Source organism: Podarcis cretensis (assembly GCF_951804945.1).
Source record: "Podarcis cretensis genome assembly, chromosome: 4".
NCBI classification, from domain to species: domain Eukaryota; kingdom Metazoa; phylum Chordata; class Lepidosauria; order Squamata; family Lacertidae; genus Podarcis; species Podarcis cretensis.
The window spans coordinates 11,290,619-11,306,765 of record NC_137173.1 but is presented as its reverse complement, the minus strand read 5'-3'; the positions used below and the strand labels follow the sequence as shown (position 1 = coordinate 11,306,765).

At 46.3% G+C, this 16,147-nt stretch overlaps 1 long non-coding RNA gene across 1 annotated transcript in view; it reads right to left on the bottom strand.

Moving 5' to 3' along the window:
* LOC307215236 overlaps positions 1-6,592 on the bottom strand; it is a 171,883-nt gene extending 165,291 nt beyond the window's left edge. The window contains exon 1 of the long non-coding RNA XR_013838414.1: positions 6,468-6,592. This is a non-coding gene — a long non-coding RNA (uncharacterized lncRNA). The remainder of the gene's footprint in view (positions 1-6,467) is intronic.
* Between the last annotated feature and the right edge of the window lie 9,555 nt (positions 6,593-16,147).

The following is a 16,147-nucleotide window of genomic DNA, read 5'->3' as shown; positions in this document are numbered from 1 at the left end:
TGTTTCAGAGATATCCTAAAATCCTCTTCTTCGTTCTTTCGTGTCCCCTAAGCTCGTACGTCTTCATCAATTGCACCCGTTCTGTGCGCCTCGCTTTTATTTTAAACAAAGGGCCTTTTTTTAAATTAGATCCTGAAATCCATATTTAGATACCCTGAATAAGTGCCCTGGTTTTCTAAAATGCTGCCTGTACATGTTCAATTGGATTATTTGAGAGCAAAGGACTTTTTGAAGAGCATAGAAAATAGCATTCACTTGCTGGCAGTTTCTTAAATGAGGCTCCTATATGTTCCTGGGCACCCAATTCATATTGCAGAAGATATCGCAGGTGCTGTTAGTGTGATCCAATCAGCATTTAAACATGAGCATACTTCACAATATAGGACGCAGGTGGCGCTGTGGAGGACGCAGGTGGCGCTGTGGAGGACGCAGGTGGTGCTGTGGGTTAAAGCCTCAGCGCCTAGGACTTGCCGATCGAAAGGTCGGCGGTTCGAATCCCTGCGGCGGGGTGCGCTCCCGCTGCTCGGTCCCAGTGCCTGCCAACCTAGCAGTTCGAAAGCACCTCCGGGTGCAAGTAGATAAATAGGGACCGCTTACCAGCGGGAAGGTAAACGGCGTTTCCGTGTGCGGCTCTGGCTCTGGCCAGAGCAGCGATGTCACGCTGGCCACGTGACCCGGAAGTGTCTCCGGACAGCGCTGGCCCCTGGCCTCTTAAGTGAGATGGGCGCACAACCCCAGAGTCTGTCAAGACTGGCCCGTACGGGCAGGGGTACCTTTACCTTTACCTTTATACTTCACAATTCCCTCCAAATACATAGACTGACTGAAACTCCTTCAAAGCACACACATCTCCAAATTTTGCAGCACTGTCCTCCGACCAAAGTGTATAAAAATGCACATTTCATGAAATGCATATATTCATGAAAAAGTATGAAAGCATGCAATATATTCAGACAAAACGGCATACAAAAATATACGTATCAGGCGACTCCTGCGCTAAAATGCTGGTGAATTTTCAAAGGAACCGTTCTTTTAAAAATCACAGGCTGATACAAGAGCAGGGCAAAGTGAAATTAAGGGGGGGAAATGAGGAATTTGGAGAAAATGAAATTGACAGATTTGCCCGTCCGCATGCTACCCACAGTCTTGTTAGCTACTGTGCATGTTCCACCTCCAGAGTCTCTTCTTGTGAATATCCTCCAATGTTCCTCAGATGAAAATAGGGACATTGCTCATCCCCCCCCCTGACCCTCCTTGACCTCCCTTTTTCGGTGTCCCCCCCACACCTTGAGTATTTCCTATCAGAATAAAGGAGAGTGCCATTACTACAGCAATGGGACATAGCATATATTCCCTCCAGTGTTCTGAGAAAACCCCTTAATCCCAATTTTATTTTATTTTATTCTTTAGTAGAGTACAAAAAAATAAAAACACCCACGAATAAATAAATTTTAGAAAGGGGCAAGATTAGACAAAGGGTCTAATCTTTGTGCGTACGCAGGGACATAGGAAGTGAGGGGCAGAGGGGGTGGCTTGTCCCGGGTGCCACTTGGGGGGTGACAAGATGGCCCCTGCCTCCCCCCAGCTGTAGAGCGGCCGAGGGCACGCACAGTCAGTATGGGCACCACTCGTGTGGCGTCCGTATGGGCTGTCGCTCTCGTGCACCATCCATACAGACGTCTGTACAGAGTTATTAAGACTAGGACTAGCCGCCTGAGAAACAGTTTCTATCCAAATGCGATTTTGGTTTTAAACGCAGTGTAAGGTAGTCTCTATAGGAGTATATTGTATTCAGTTATGGGGTATCAGAGTTTTTAGGGGCTAACCAGGCTGGGATGGCTGGGATAGCAGGTTTGTTGGTTTTGAATGTCTGATGTAGAGTTTTTCCATTTTGGTGTGCTGTATGGGACATGGGTGGCACTGTGGACATGGGTGGCGCTGTGGGTTAAACCACAGAGCCTAGGGCTTGCTGATCAGAACGTCGGTGGTTCGAATCCCCACGACGGGGTGAGCTCCCATTGCTCGGTCCCTGCTCCTCCCAACCTAGCAGTTCAAAAGCATAGTAGTGCAAGTAGATAAATAGGTACCGCTCCAGCGGGAAGGTAAACAGCGTTTCCATGCGCTGCTCTGGTTTGCCAGAAGCGGCTTAGTCATGCTGGCCACATGACCCAGAAGCTGTACGCCGGCCCCCTCGGCCAATAAAACAAGATGAGCGCCGCAACCCCAGAGTCGGTCACGACTGGACCTAATGGTCAGGAGGCCCTTTACCTTTACTGTGGGACAATGACAATAAAGATTATTGGCTACTGCACATGTGCAGTCCATATGGGATGCCACTTGCGTGGCAGCCTGTACAGACACCTGATCTATGCTGAATAAACTGCTTCTAAATATGCTTTACGCATGCCTCTGTCTCCCCTTTCACAGCGAAGAGTTTGTTATCACTGCTAGCTTGCGTGCTCAGCTTCTGAAAGGGTTCTGAAGCTCGGGTCACAGTTTTGATGCTGTTCCAAGGACTGGAGTTCAGCCGGCTGCTGGCCGGTGGGATGGAGCCAGCTGGGAGCCTGCCAATTGCCCCCCGTTTCCCTGGACACATCCCAACAGTGCTGCCCCACCAAGCCATGTCCATGCACATCTGGTTCTTGGCAGTGGCAGCCTCTCCTCCTCCTCACCTATTCTCCAGCGGCTGCCATGAGCTGCCCAAGGTTGGGGGCCTGGCAGCAGCGGCCACGGAGAGGCAATGGGATGTTTCCTTGCCACTGCCCTGGACAAATGTCAGCGCAGCCTCCTCCCAGAGCTTGGTGGCAGCAGCACTGTTGGGGGAAATAGGGACATTGCTGGATCAAATCAGAAGCTGTGATGGCTTTCTGAATTCCAAGACTGTCCCTGGAAAACCGGGACACCTGGAGGATATGCTTGCGTTCTTGTGCACGCTGTTCCATTCCATTTACCTGAAGTGCCTTGAGTCTGAAAGTGTCATTATCTTGCAGGAAATATGGCCTTAAGCCTCCTCCCATCACCCTGGGCTCCGTAAGTTCCCTTTGCTGCAAGACTTTGAAAAAGATACATCTTTGTGTGTGCTGTTGTTGTTTAGTCATTTAGTCGTGTCCGACTCTTCATGACCCCATGGACCAGAGCACACCAGGCACTCCTGTCTTCCACTGCCTCTCGCAGTTTGGTCAGACTCATGTTTGTAGCTTCGAGAACATTGTCCAACCATCTCGTCCTCTATCGTCCCCTTCTCCTTGTGCCCTCCATCTTTCCCAACATCAGGGTCTTTTCCAGGGAGTCTTCTCTTCTCATAAGGTGGCCAAAGTATTGGAGCCTCAGCTTCAGGATCTGTCCTCCCAGTGAGCACTCAGGGCTGATTTCCTTCAGAATGGATCGGTTTGATCTTCTTGCAGTCCATGGGACTCTCAAGAGTCTCCTCCAGCACCATAATTCAAAAGCATCAATTCTTCAGCGATCAGCCTTCTTTATGGTCCAGCTCTCACTTCCATACATCACTACTGGGAAAACCATAGCTCTTTGTTGGCAAGGTGATGTCTCTGCTTTTTAAGATGCTGTCTAGGTTTGTCATTGCTTTTCTCCCAAGAAGCAGGTGTCTTTTAATTTCATGGCTGCTGTCACCATCTACAGTGATCGAGGAGCCCAAGAAAGTAAAATTTCTCACTGTGTGTGCTAGGCAGAGACTAAAACCCACCTGGTTTGCTATTTCATTGCTTCCCTTTATCCTAACTTTCCCACTGCAGGTTAATTACTGTCCTTGGACATTCGTATGGCTCCTATTAATGCCAACTGAAGCCATATGTGTGCGTTCAAGGGCAAAATTTAGCCCCCAAAGCATTCCCCTCACTAATTACTGGATGTATTATTGCAAAGTGACTTCTCTCATTATCACTCATAGGAACCAACTTTATTTATATATATATGGAAAAGATCCTGACTAATGACAGCATTAATGCATGGTGGCAACTCATAATCCACTCTCGGCCTATTAACCGGGGACGGGGGACGTATTCTTATTTACTTAGACTTTATCCCTGTGCAATTTCAAGCACTCAGGTTAGGTTACAGTATAGATTCATCTGATTTCTATCCCCCAAAGACAACAGTTTCAGGATTATCTTTGGCTGCAAGAAAGCGGATAAAATCAACAACTTTTTTTTTTGCAAATTTCTTCTGCACAAATCATTTCCATCTAGTAATTAATATGCAATCCGCTTAAAGATTGTCATGTGTTATGCTAAGGGTAAGCTGAAACTCTACATCTTATGAACGTTTTCAGCAGCCTTAAAACATGTCTTCTCCCCCCCCCCCCCATTTGTTGAAAAAATATTCGCTTCGGTTACCCTCCCTGGCACGCTGAGATCCACAATCCCTGATCAAATGGGACTGTCCGTAGTCTGGCATTTCATAAGTTCTTCCAATGAAGCAAATCAACAGAGTTTGAAATTAATTGGCATCCACCCGTCTCAGGAGACAATGGAGGAGTGAACCTTAGGGGGTGAAGTCAAAGGTGCCTGTTGTGGCTATTGAGACTGATACAGGAGGGACATGTTTTGTTGCAGCTGGGGCAGATGAAAGCATCCGGTTGGGTTGATGCAGATGCACCATGGCATTTTTTCTCTCTGCACTCCTCCCAATGGTCATTCCTCCTCCGATTACTGCTATAAATACACAACTTACCGTACTTTTCCGTGTATAAGACGAGGTATGTTTTCTTAAGTAATAATGTAAAAAAATTGGGGGTCTTCTTATACACGCATAGTGGGTACGTGGGGTTGATTGCTGCCGCAAGCTGGAGATCGTAAGCGGCTATTGGGTGTGTTATTGGTGGCTGCAGCAAGGCGTGGGGTTGATTGGCTGTTGCTGTGGCGAGGGGACAGATGAAAGTTGGTTTTAGTTACACGTGCGAGTGGCTGTGTCAGCGAGTCGGGTGAGTGATTTTTTAATTATTTTTTTACAAATATTTTATTGAAATTCCTCTTTTATAACAAATTACAAATAGCAATTTTCCAATTTTAGATTTTTCATCCCATCCCCATGTTCATATACAGTCATACCTCGGGTTAAAGACGCCTCAGGTTGCCTATTTTCAGGTTGCGGATCGCCAAAACCCGGAAGTACCGGATATAGTGCCACTGTATTCTGCTCTGGTCAGACCTCACCTGGAGTACTGTGTCCAGTTCTGGGCACCACAGTTCAAGAAGGACACTGACAAACTGGAACGTGTCCAGAGAGGGCAACCAAAATGGTCAAAGGCCTGGAAACGATGCCTTATGAGGAACGGCTAAGGGAGCTGGGCATGTTTAGCCTGGAGAAGAGGAGGTTAAGGGGTGATATGATAGCCATGTTCAAATATATAAAAGGATGTCACATAGAGGAGGGAGAAAGGTTGTTTTCTGCTGCTCCAGAGAAGCGGACACGGAGCAATAGTTCCAAACTACAAGAAAGAAGATTCCACCTAAACATTAGGAAGAACTTCCTGACAGTAAGAGCTGATCGACAGTGGAATTTGCTGCCAAGGAGTGTGGTGGAGTCTCCTTCTTTGGAGGTCTTTAAGCAGAGGCTTGACAACCATATGTCAGGAGTGCTCTGATGGTGTTTCCTGCTTGGCAGGGGGTTGGACTCGATGGCCCTTGTGGTCTCTTCCAACTCTATGATTCTATGATTCTATGATTCTATGATTTACCTCCGGGTTTTGGCGGCCGTGCATGTGCAGAAGTGCTAAACCGTGCTTTGTGCATGCGCAGAAGCGCCAAAATGCAACCCGCGTGTGCGCAGACCAAGCTGCAGGTTGTGAACGTGCATCACATTCACAACCTGAGCATCCACTGTACTTTAAATCTTATTACATTATCTTCCTCTATGTTTTAATTAAATAAAATTGTGGGTGTTTATTCAAAACCTACCAATGAGTCAATTTCTTTATGTTGTTTTTGTAAATAGGTTGTAAGGGACTCTCATTCATTTTTAAAGTCTCTATTGTCCTTTTCACGCAATTTATCTGGTTGAACGATTTTTTGGCAAACCCCCCCCCCAAGGAAAACTCAACAACTCTGGGCCACCCCTCCCCCCAAAAGAACTCAACAACTCTGGGCAATCTCCCCCCATTTTCTTAATTTTGCGTCCCGAAAAATAGGAGGCGTCTTATACATGGGGGGGGTGTGTTATACACAGAAAAATAGGGTAACTGTCTCCAGGCATTGCCGTCATCTGCAAGGGATTCTCCCACGGCAGGGTTAATGTTGCCAACATTCATGTCATGTTTACAGACATCTTTGGAACACAGAGTTGGTCTGCCAACAGACCTAGTGCCCAGAGCCAACCCTCCGTAGAGCACATCCTTAGGGAATCTACCATCTTCCATTCTGTGGAGATGGCCAAGCCAGCACAAATGTCACTGAGACAGGCTTTGAAATTTAAGTGTGGACCATGAGGACTAGAAAAGAAATCTCATAAACCAGGGGTCAGCAAACTTTTTCAGTAGGGGGCCAGTCCACTGTCCCTCAGACCTTGTGGGGGGCCGGACTATATTTTGAAAAAAAAATATGAATAAATCCCTATGCCCCACAAATAACCCAGAAATGCATTTTAAATAAAAGCACACATTCTGCTCATGTAAAAACACCAAGCAGGCCTCACAAATAACCCAGAGATGCATTTTAGATAAAAGCACACATTCTACTAATAAAAGGACACATGCTACTCATGTAAAAACACACTGATTCCCAGACAGTCCACAGGCCGGATTTAGAAGGTGATTGGGCCGCATCCGGCCCCCCGGCCTTAGTTTGCCTACCCATGTCACAAACTGTCTCTCATGTATCCCAATACAGTGGTGCCCCGCAAGACGAACGCCTCGCAAGATGGAAAACCCGCTAGACGAAAGGGTTTTCCGTTTTGGAGGCGCTTCGCAAAACGAATTTCCCTATGGGCTTGCTTCGCAAGACGAAAATGTCTTGCGAGTTCCTGCGGGGTTTTTTCCCTCCCCCCCCCCTTTTCCTAAGCCTAAACCGCTTATCAGCTGATCCGCTGATAAGCCGCTTATCAGCTGATCCGCTAAAAGCCGCTAAACCGCTAATAGCGCTAATCCGCTAAGTTGTCAATGGGCTTGCTTCGCAAGACAAAAAAACCGCTATACGAAGAGCCTCACGGAACGGATTAATTTCGTCTTGCGAGGCACCACTGTAATGCCAAAGTCAAGGGGTTTGTTTTGTTTTTCTTTCATTTTAGGAATCAAAACAATATAGAACCTTGCTAGGATTTACACAGAGGTCACGTGATTTGGACAAATTGCGGTATGTTTGTGGCTTTTCTGCCTCCAGTGGAATTTTTGCAACCCAGCTCAGGAAAAGCTGGTAATTAATAACTTTAGACCTGCTGCCTTAATTCAATTGAATTCAGTACAATTTGTCACTGGCAACTTTGAAAATGATGGGGAAGAAATAATTCAATGCCCTTTTCTCATTAACAGTGGCTGACAAAAGAAAGCTTTTAAAAAACAAAAGTCACAGAACACTCATGATAGTTATAAATTTTTAAGCATTTGAACTCTAGAAGGAAGCAAGATATCTCAGATGCTCCAAGTGCCGCTATTTACCAGCGACAGCCCCATCAGTGGCAGTGGGCAACTGTCTTCCTAGGGGATGGAGAATTTATTGAGAGAGAGGAATCTTGACTACAAATGGAGTACAGTGGTGCCCCGCAAGAGGAACGCCTCGCAAGACGGAAAACCCACTAGACGAAAGGGTTTTCCGTTTTGGGGGCGCTTCGCAAAACGAATTTCCCTATGGGCTTGCTTCGCAAGACGAAATGTCTTGCGAGTTTTTCCGACTTTTTTCCCCTCCCCCCCCTTTTCTAAGCCGCTAAGCCGCTTATCAGCTGATCCGCTAAGCCGCTAAAAGCTGCTAAACCGCTAATAGCGCTAATCCGCTAAGCTGTCAATGGGCTTGCTTCGCAAGACGAAAAAACCGCTAGACAAAGAGAATCGCGGAACGGATTATTTTCGTCTTGCGAGGCACCACTGTAAAGGATTGCAGTTCACCACCTCTCACCACAGTCCTGATCAGGATCCTGCCACCTGCAACTGGGTTTTGTTTTGTTTTTGCGGGGGTGGGGGCATGAAATGGTTGCATGTGCAAATAATGCCATGTCCGATTTGGTACAGAGATAAACAACAAGCTGTAAGGGCTGGAAGACATCATCTTATATTACATCAAATTGTTTAGCAAGATTTATAAGCCGTTTTATCCCCAAATTCCTTAAGCAGTAGACCTAAAATATACATTAAAATTACCAATAAAATCAGATGTTAAAAACAAGTTAGCTTTTAAAAAAAATCAAAACAAAAGAGTTTGCAAAATATACATTATAAAATGAAATATTATACATTGAAATCCTATTTAGATGTCTAAGTAGGCTTGCTTCATCAAAATAAAACAAAAGTTTTAGCAGCTGGCCAAACTGTAAAGGAGCCTACACATTATCATTACCATTAATATTATGATTATAATCATCATCGTTATTACATGCTGTTGATAATTGTAATAATAATTCATTTTTGAATCCAAATTTTTAAAAATTAAACTGGGGGGAGAGAGAAAACCTAAATTAGGAAGAAGGCAGATAAAACATCCGCATCAACAGCTCCAAACTCTCCGGTTGATGCCGCCATCCCATAATATAGGGCAGCCCAAGCAAACGTCCCACTTTGTGCTACTTTCCCCAAACTACTTTTCCCGCTGTGGTCTCCGAACAGCATGAGATATTATGGATGATATACATGCCAATGGGAGGCTAATTAAAATTCTAGCAAAGCTCCTCTATTGCTGCTCAGGGCGGGGAGGGCGGGGAGTTCATTAGCATGAGTTATCTTTCTCTTTATAGTTTCCTGTTTTCGTAAACTGCGTGTCTGAAAATAAAACTTAAAGAGAGAAAGAGGGGGAATCGTCAGTTGGCTGAATGCCGTAGATCAAAGGCTTCTGCTCAGTTCCTGAACACAAGGACCAGTTTATACCTTACCCAGGCAGCTTGGTGGCCAGTTTCCTAAAGCTCTGTTTCCCAGTACCACTCCAGTACTGAGCTGCCCACATTCATCTCATTGACCACTGTAAGGATTCTGAACTAGGTGGACTATTGGCCGGATCCAGCAGGCTATTCTTGGGTTCTTAGTAGGAAATCACCCTCCCAGACCCTAGTGTGTCTCTACTTCCGAGGCAGTTTAGGGGTTCCTCATGGCTATCTTGCTATCTCTGGGTCTAGATTTCTCTTGCCCCAAGTCATCTGTACATGCTCTAGCAGTAGTTTTGAACTTTTTCCAGAACCAAGTGCCAGGAGTTCAGCCTACACTCGAGTAGGACCCTGGTAGAGTTCCCCGGTTCTCTCCCTCCTGGTCGATCATTCGGGAGCTTCATAAGCTTTCTTCTGCCTGCACATCACAGCAACCGATATCAACCGACACCGGCACACTTAGGGATCTGCAGAGTTTGTGCATCATGTGTAACAGACCTCAGCAACTCAGCATTTTGGCTAATCTACTTTATTTACATATAAACACACACGGAGCACTGCAACATGGCTCCCTCTCTCTCTAGCATCAGACAGCAAAGAGAAAAAGAGCAAAGGACAAGAGTCCCACTTCATGGAGCACAGTAACACAAACATCCTTTCTCTATCACTTCCCACTCTGTGGAGTCAAAACATATACCGTCATGTATATATTTAGATGGGGGTCATGTTGCTGTTGCATCTCATCTTAGATCAAGCCTACACTGGTCATGGGCATGGACCCATCAACTCCCTCAGCCAATAAAGCTTCCTCAGCCAATAAAGTGAGATGAGCGCCACAACCCTAGAGTCAGCCACAACTGGACCTAATGGTCAGGGGTCCCTTTATCTTTTAGGTATTTGGCCAGATCTAACAGGCTCTTCCTGCATTTTTAGGGTATCTGAAGGAGTGTGCATGCACACGAAAGCTTATAACAAGAGCAAACTTAGTTGGTCTCTAAGGTGCTACTGACAATTTAATTATATATATATATATATATTTCTACTGTGTCAGACCATCACGACTACCTACCTGAATCTTTATGGCTAAAAACGTTCTTAGTTTTGGACATGCATCTGTCAAAGAGTGTTTTGGTAGAATACTGGGTAACCCACAAGTGTCCCTTCCAACACAGAGATGATCTGATCACCATAGCAATCTCATTCCCAACAATAGTTACCATGGAGATTATAGCACTGAGATTGGGTTCCATGGATATGTTTTGAAGAATCTTCAGCTCTTACAGGAAGAGTCTACCACACCTGATGCCCTCTGTAGATTTTGGACTCGAACTTCCACCAATGCATGCAACTCAGTCTAGAGACCGGTCATTCACGCAAGGGAAATGAAGTCCCATTGACAAATCTAAGTTGATCTACATTTTTAAAGGACCCACTTGGTGCAGCCTTCCCTGTATCAATTCAGAATACAAGTGATAGGGTGGATGGGAGGGTGGGTGGATCCCAGCATGTTCAGGTTGAATCACAGGCAACACAAGAGAGTAGAGGCAAGGGGAATAAGTGGGTGGCGCTGTGGGTTAAACCACAGAACCTAGGACTTGCCGATCAGAAGGCCGGCCATTCAAATCCCCGCAATGGGGTGAGCTTCTGTTGCTTGGTCCCTGCTCCTGCCAACCTAGCAGTTTGAAAGCACGTCAAAGTGCAAGTAGATAAATAGGTACCGCTCCAGCAGGAAGGTAAATGGTGCTTCTGTGCGCTGATCTGGTTCACCAGAAGTGGCTTAGTCATGCTGACCACGTGACCCAGAAGCTGTACGCCGGCTCCCTCGGCCAATAAAGCGAGATGAGCGTCGCAACCCCAGAGTCGGCCACGACTGGACCTAATGGTCAGGGGTCCCTTTACCTTTACCTCCCTCATCGAACAGTGACATCTCCCATACCACTGTTAGAACCCTGTGGCCATTTTCACTGGATTAGAAACTGGAAATTAAATCTGCAGCCTCAGGCAAGCTTACTTGGTAATGAGGTCCCTCAAAATCCATGGGACTTGCTTTCACAAATCCATTTAGGCTGGGAGCGTTAATGCGAAATATTCCATTTCTGAAATTTAGCAAGTGGGACAAAGCCTTCTCCTACTCTCCAAAGTCCTTTCTGCAGTACAGTGGTACCGTTACTTCCGGGTAGCCGCAGAGCGCAACCTAAAAAAATTCATCCCGAAGCTATTTCAACCCAAGGTATGACTGCATTGGAAGTTACACAGGTAGATGTTTGAGCTGGCTACACATGTCAACCAGATTATCATCTTTCGTGATATGATGAGGTTTATGTACCAGATGGTTAAAACCAGTTTAAAGGCCCAAATACAAACAAGCGGACATTCTTGATAAAGACCTATTTTGGGTGACATATTGTTCTGGGAAATGACAATTCGGTAGATTCACATTAAAATGCAAACCAAAATGCATTTCACCTTAACCCCTAGCCCTATGCATGTCCACTCAGAAGGCAACCCCATTCATACTGCTCCGCTGTCCCAATTTAAGCGGGACATCCCGAATTACATAAGCCATTCCCAGCTTCTGATTGGATTCCAGAATGTCCCATTTCTTGATCCAGTACTCATTATTTAGTTTCATGCTCTTGTGCAAATCAGCTGGCTCCCACAAGAGCTGAGAACCCAAAAAAATGAGCATCCTGATTTTTATCAGCAGGTTGTTGGAGGGTATGCTCATTGTTTTCAATGGGAAAAAGTAATACTACTACTACTACTACTACTACTAATAATAATAATAATAATAATAATAATTTATTATCTAAATGCTGCCCATCTGACTGGGTTATCCCAGCCACTCTGGGATGCTTCCAACAAATTTAAACATAGTAAGACATCAAGCGGGACGTGGGTGGCGCTGTGGGTTAAACCACAGAGCCTAGGGCTTGCCAATCAGAAGGTTGGCGGTTCAAATCCCCGCGATGGGGTGAGCTCCCATTGCTCGGTCCCAGCTCCTGCCAACCTAGCAGTTCAAAAGCACGTCAAAGTGCAAGTAGATACCATATTTTTTGCTCCATTGGACGCAGTTTTTCCCCTCCAAAAATTGAGGGGAAATGTGTGTGCGTCCTATGGGGCAAATACAGGCTTGTGCCATAGCCGCGCGCAACCCCTCCGGCAGGGAGAGGCTGCACGGGGCTATGGCCTCTTTAGCCCCGATCAGCCTCTCCCGGCAGGGAGAGATTGCGCGGGGCTAAAGAGGAAGCCAAAACAGCCAGCGCAATCCATCCCGCTGGCTACCTTGGCTTGTGCCATAGCCGTGTGCAACCCCTCCGGCAGGGAGAGGTTGTGGGCAGCCTGTACGCTGCTCTTTGGGTCGGGGGGGGATTATTTTTATTGATTTCCCCGTCTAAAAACTAGGTGTGCCCTATGGTCCGGTGCGCCCTATGGTGCAAAAAATACAGTAAATAGGTACCACTCCGGTGGGAAGGTAAATGGCGTTTCCGTGCGCTGCTCTGGTTCGCCCGAAGCGGCTTAGTCATGCTGGCCACATGACCCGGAAGCCGTACGCCGGCTCCCTCGGCCAATAAAGCAAGATGATCGCCACAACCCCAGAGTCGGTCACGACTGGACCTAATGGTCAGGGGTCCCTTTACCCTTTACCTTTTAAGACATCAAGCATTAAAAACTTCCCTATACAGGGCTGCCTTCGGAAGTCTTTTATAAGTCAGATAATTGCTTATTTCCTTGACATCTGACGGGAGACCTGCAGCCTATCTGTGACTCCATCCCCGCTCCAGTCACTCGTGGCATGCCACATTTTTGGTGTGTTCCTGTTTCACAAAAAGCAAGTGTTCTGTGACTTCATTTTTAATATTTTTTTTAAATGGATCCTTCTCAAGGTCTTCTAAGTGTAAACAAGATCGTTAAGCATTTAATTTGACATTTATTATCCTGAAATATTCATGAGCTATTGAATAGCTAGGAAACGCCTATGGTAGCATTCGCGCTTGAGGGAACTGCCTGGGTCCAGGTTGGGCACATTGAATTCTTCTTTTGGGAGAGCTTGTGATCCAACTTCAAGAAAGCCAGCAGGCCAGGGAAGAATGATGGTGCTCCCTACAAGTGATGCTCAGAAATCACAGTTGGTCTCTCCAACTGTGGATAAGAACAAAAGAAGTGGCCTGATAGATCAGGCCAACAGCTAATCTAGTCTGGCCCCAGCTGCTCTGAGTGGCTCCCAACCAAATACAGTGGTACCTTGGGTTATATACGCTTCAGGTTACATACGCTTCAGGTTACAGACTCCACTATCCCAGAAATAGTACCTCGGGTTAAGAACTTTGCTTCAGGATGAGAACAGAAATTGTGCTCTGGCGGTGTGCAACGGGAGGCCCCATTAGCTAAAATGGTGCTTCAGGTTAAGAACAGTTTCAGGTTAAGAACAGACCTCCAGAACGAATTAAGTACTTAACCCAAGGTACAACTGTAATAAGAAGCGGGGGGGGGGACTGTTAAGTTGTGGGTGAACATATCAAGCTAGCAGTGATAACAAACTCTTCGCTGTGAAAGGGGAGACAGAGGCATACGTAAAGCATATTTAGAAGCAGTTTATTCAGCATAGATCAGGTGTCTGTACAGGCTGCCGCGCAAGTGGCATCCCATATGGACTGCACATGTGCAGTAGCCAATAATCTTTATTGTCATTGTCCCACAGCAAAGGTAAAGGGCCTCCTGACCATTCGGTCCAGTCGTGACCAACTCTGGGGTTGCGACGCTCATCTTGCTTTATTGGCCGAGGGAGCCGGCGTACAGCTTCCGGGTCATGTGGCCAGCATGACTAAGCCGCTTCTGGCGAACCAGAGCAGCACACGGAAACACCGTTTACCTTCCCGCCGGAGCGGTACCTATTTATCTACTTGCACTTTGACGTGCTTTCGAACTGCTAGGTTGGCAGGAGCAGGGACCGAGCAACGGGAGCTCACCCCGTCGCAGGGATTCAAACCGCCAACCTTCTGATCGGCAAGTCCTAGGCTCTGTGGTTTATCCCACAGAGCCACCCACGTCCCTGTTACAGTGGTAACTCAAGGTAATACTGTATTAAAAACACAGTAAAACATCAACCATTAAAAACTTCCCTGAACAAGGCTCCTTTCGGTTGTCTTCTAAAAGCTGTGTAGTTATTTAGCTCCTTGATATCTGATGGTGGGTATTCTACAGGGAGGGCACCACTGCCGAGAAGGCCCTTTGCCTGTTTTCCTGTCGTTTCGCACCTCACAGTGAGGGAACTGCCAGAAGGCCCTCGGAGCTGGACCCCAGTGTCTGGGATGGGGGTGGAGACACTCCTTCAGGTATACAGGACCAAGGCCATTTAGGGCTTTCAAGGTCAGCACCAACACCAGAAATGTACTGGGAGCCAATGTAGATCCTTAAATTCACCCCCACTCTAGGCAGTTCATTAACACACTGTGCAGTCCTATATCCATGACTACTCCCAAATAAGTCCCATTGATAGCGGGAGATTAGCTAGATGCAGAGGTAGATTCTCCCAATGATTGCTGGAACTCAATGTAATGTGCCAAATCTCTCTCCAATAAAACTGCTTTAAAATAATCTCATAATATTTCCCCCTTCAGCAATAACAGATTTTTTTTATTTTTATTTTTAAAACAATCTATTCCTGGGAGACGGTTTGATAAGAGCTTTACATTGATTGCTTTTTCTTTCCTTTCTTCCCCAATCCGGTGTCCTATTTGGCTGATAAGCTCTGAGAATCTCCATCGTTCTTACATTGTTTTTATCTCTTGGCATTCAACCACACGCGCTCAATGTCATCTTCTCTTTCTGTGTCGTTCTTCAACAAGAAGGTGTCGCTTTTGGTGGGCTTGGAGGGCAGATCTGGGGTTGGGGGAGACACGGTAAGGGGAGGAGGTACCCAAACGCATGTCAGGAGTGGAGGATTAAAGGTTACTCAGCAGGAATGAAAGAAACGGAACAGTTGAAGAATTAAACTGATGATCTCCAGTAGGCTGTTCATCCTTCATTACGGATGTAAGTCATCAACAAGGTCTCCAGTCTCACAGCAGTATTGTATATCCTTGTGCATTTCACAGTGATGAGATAAGAAATTAAAGATTGGATTCGACATAATAATAATAATAATACCTTTATTGTCACTGTACAACCTGTGTACAACGAAATTAAAAGAGCCTCCCTCCCCCCGCCCAAACATTCAATCTCTTATCGAATCACACACCACCTCGCAAGTCAATTTCGCTATGTTATTTTCCGTTCAACAGCCTCACAGCCCACGGATAGAAGCTATTTTTTAGCCTGTTGGTACGGCTGATTATACTTCAATATCTCCTGCCCAAGGGTAGAAGATTAAAGAGGTGATGGCCGGGGTGTGAGTCATCCCTGAGAATTTTTCTCACTCTCCTAAGGCAACGATCCCTTGCGATGTTATCTAGCGGGCTCAGGGGACAGCCCATGATATCATGTGCTGTGTTTACTACCCTCTGTAGAGGCTTTCTGTCCGTGAACGTCAGGCCAGCAGACCACACTGTGATACAATATGAAAGGACACTTTCTATTGTGGACTGGTAAAAGGAGTTCATCAGTTGTTGTTTAACATTATTCTTGTACACTCATCAGCCCAGATCCACAGATCTGCATGCACAAATGAAGGCTGGTACAGTATATAGGAGTTGGACTCTGAACTTCTTTGATGGGTGTAAAAAACAACAACACCTGTTGTGTTCTCTGTTGAAGCATGGCTCCTGAATTCAGGCTTTGCGCTGGTGTGGGTGACTTAGAAGCAAGGTTCCTAACACTGCCCTGTTGAATTTTTCAACTTTCAAATTCCAAAAATGAGGGGTGCTAAAAAGCTGTAACATGACAAAAAATATTTGGGTAAAATTAATATGATTTCAGGGACGCAGGTGGCGCTGTGGGTTAAAGCCTCAGCGCCTAGGGCTTGCCGATCGAAAGGTCGGCGGTTCGAATCCCTGCAGCGGGGTGCGCTCCCGCTGCTCGGTCCCAGCGCCTGCCAACCTAGCAGTTCGAAAGCACCTCCGGGTGCAAGTAGATAAATAGGGACCGCTTACCAGCGGGAAGGTAAACGGCGTTTCCGTGTGCGGCTCTGGCT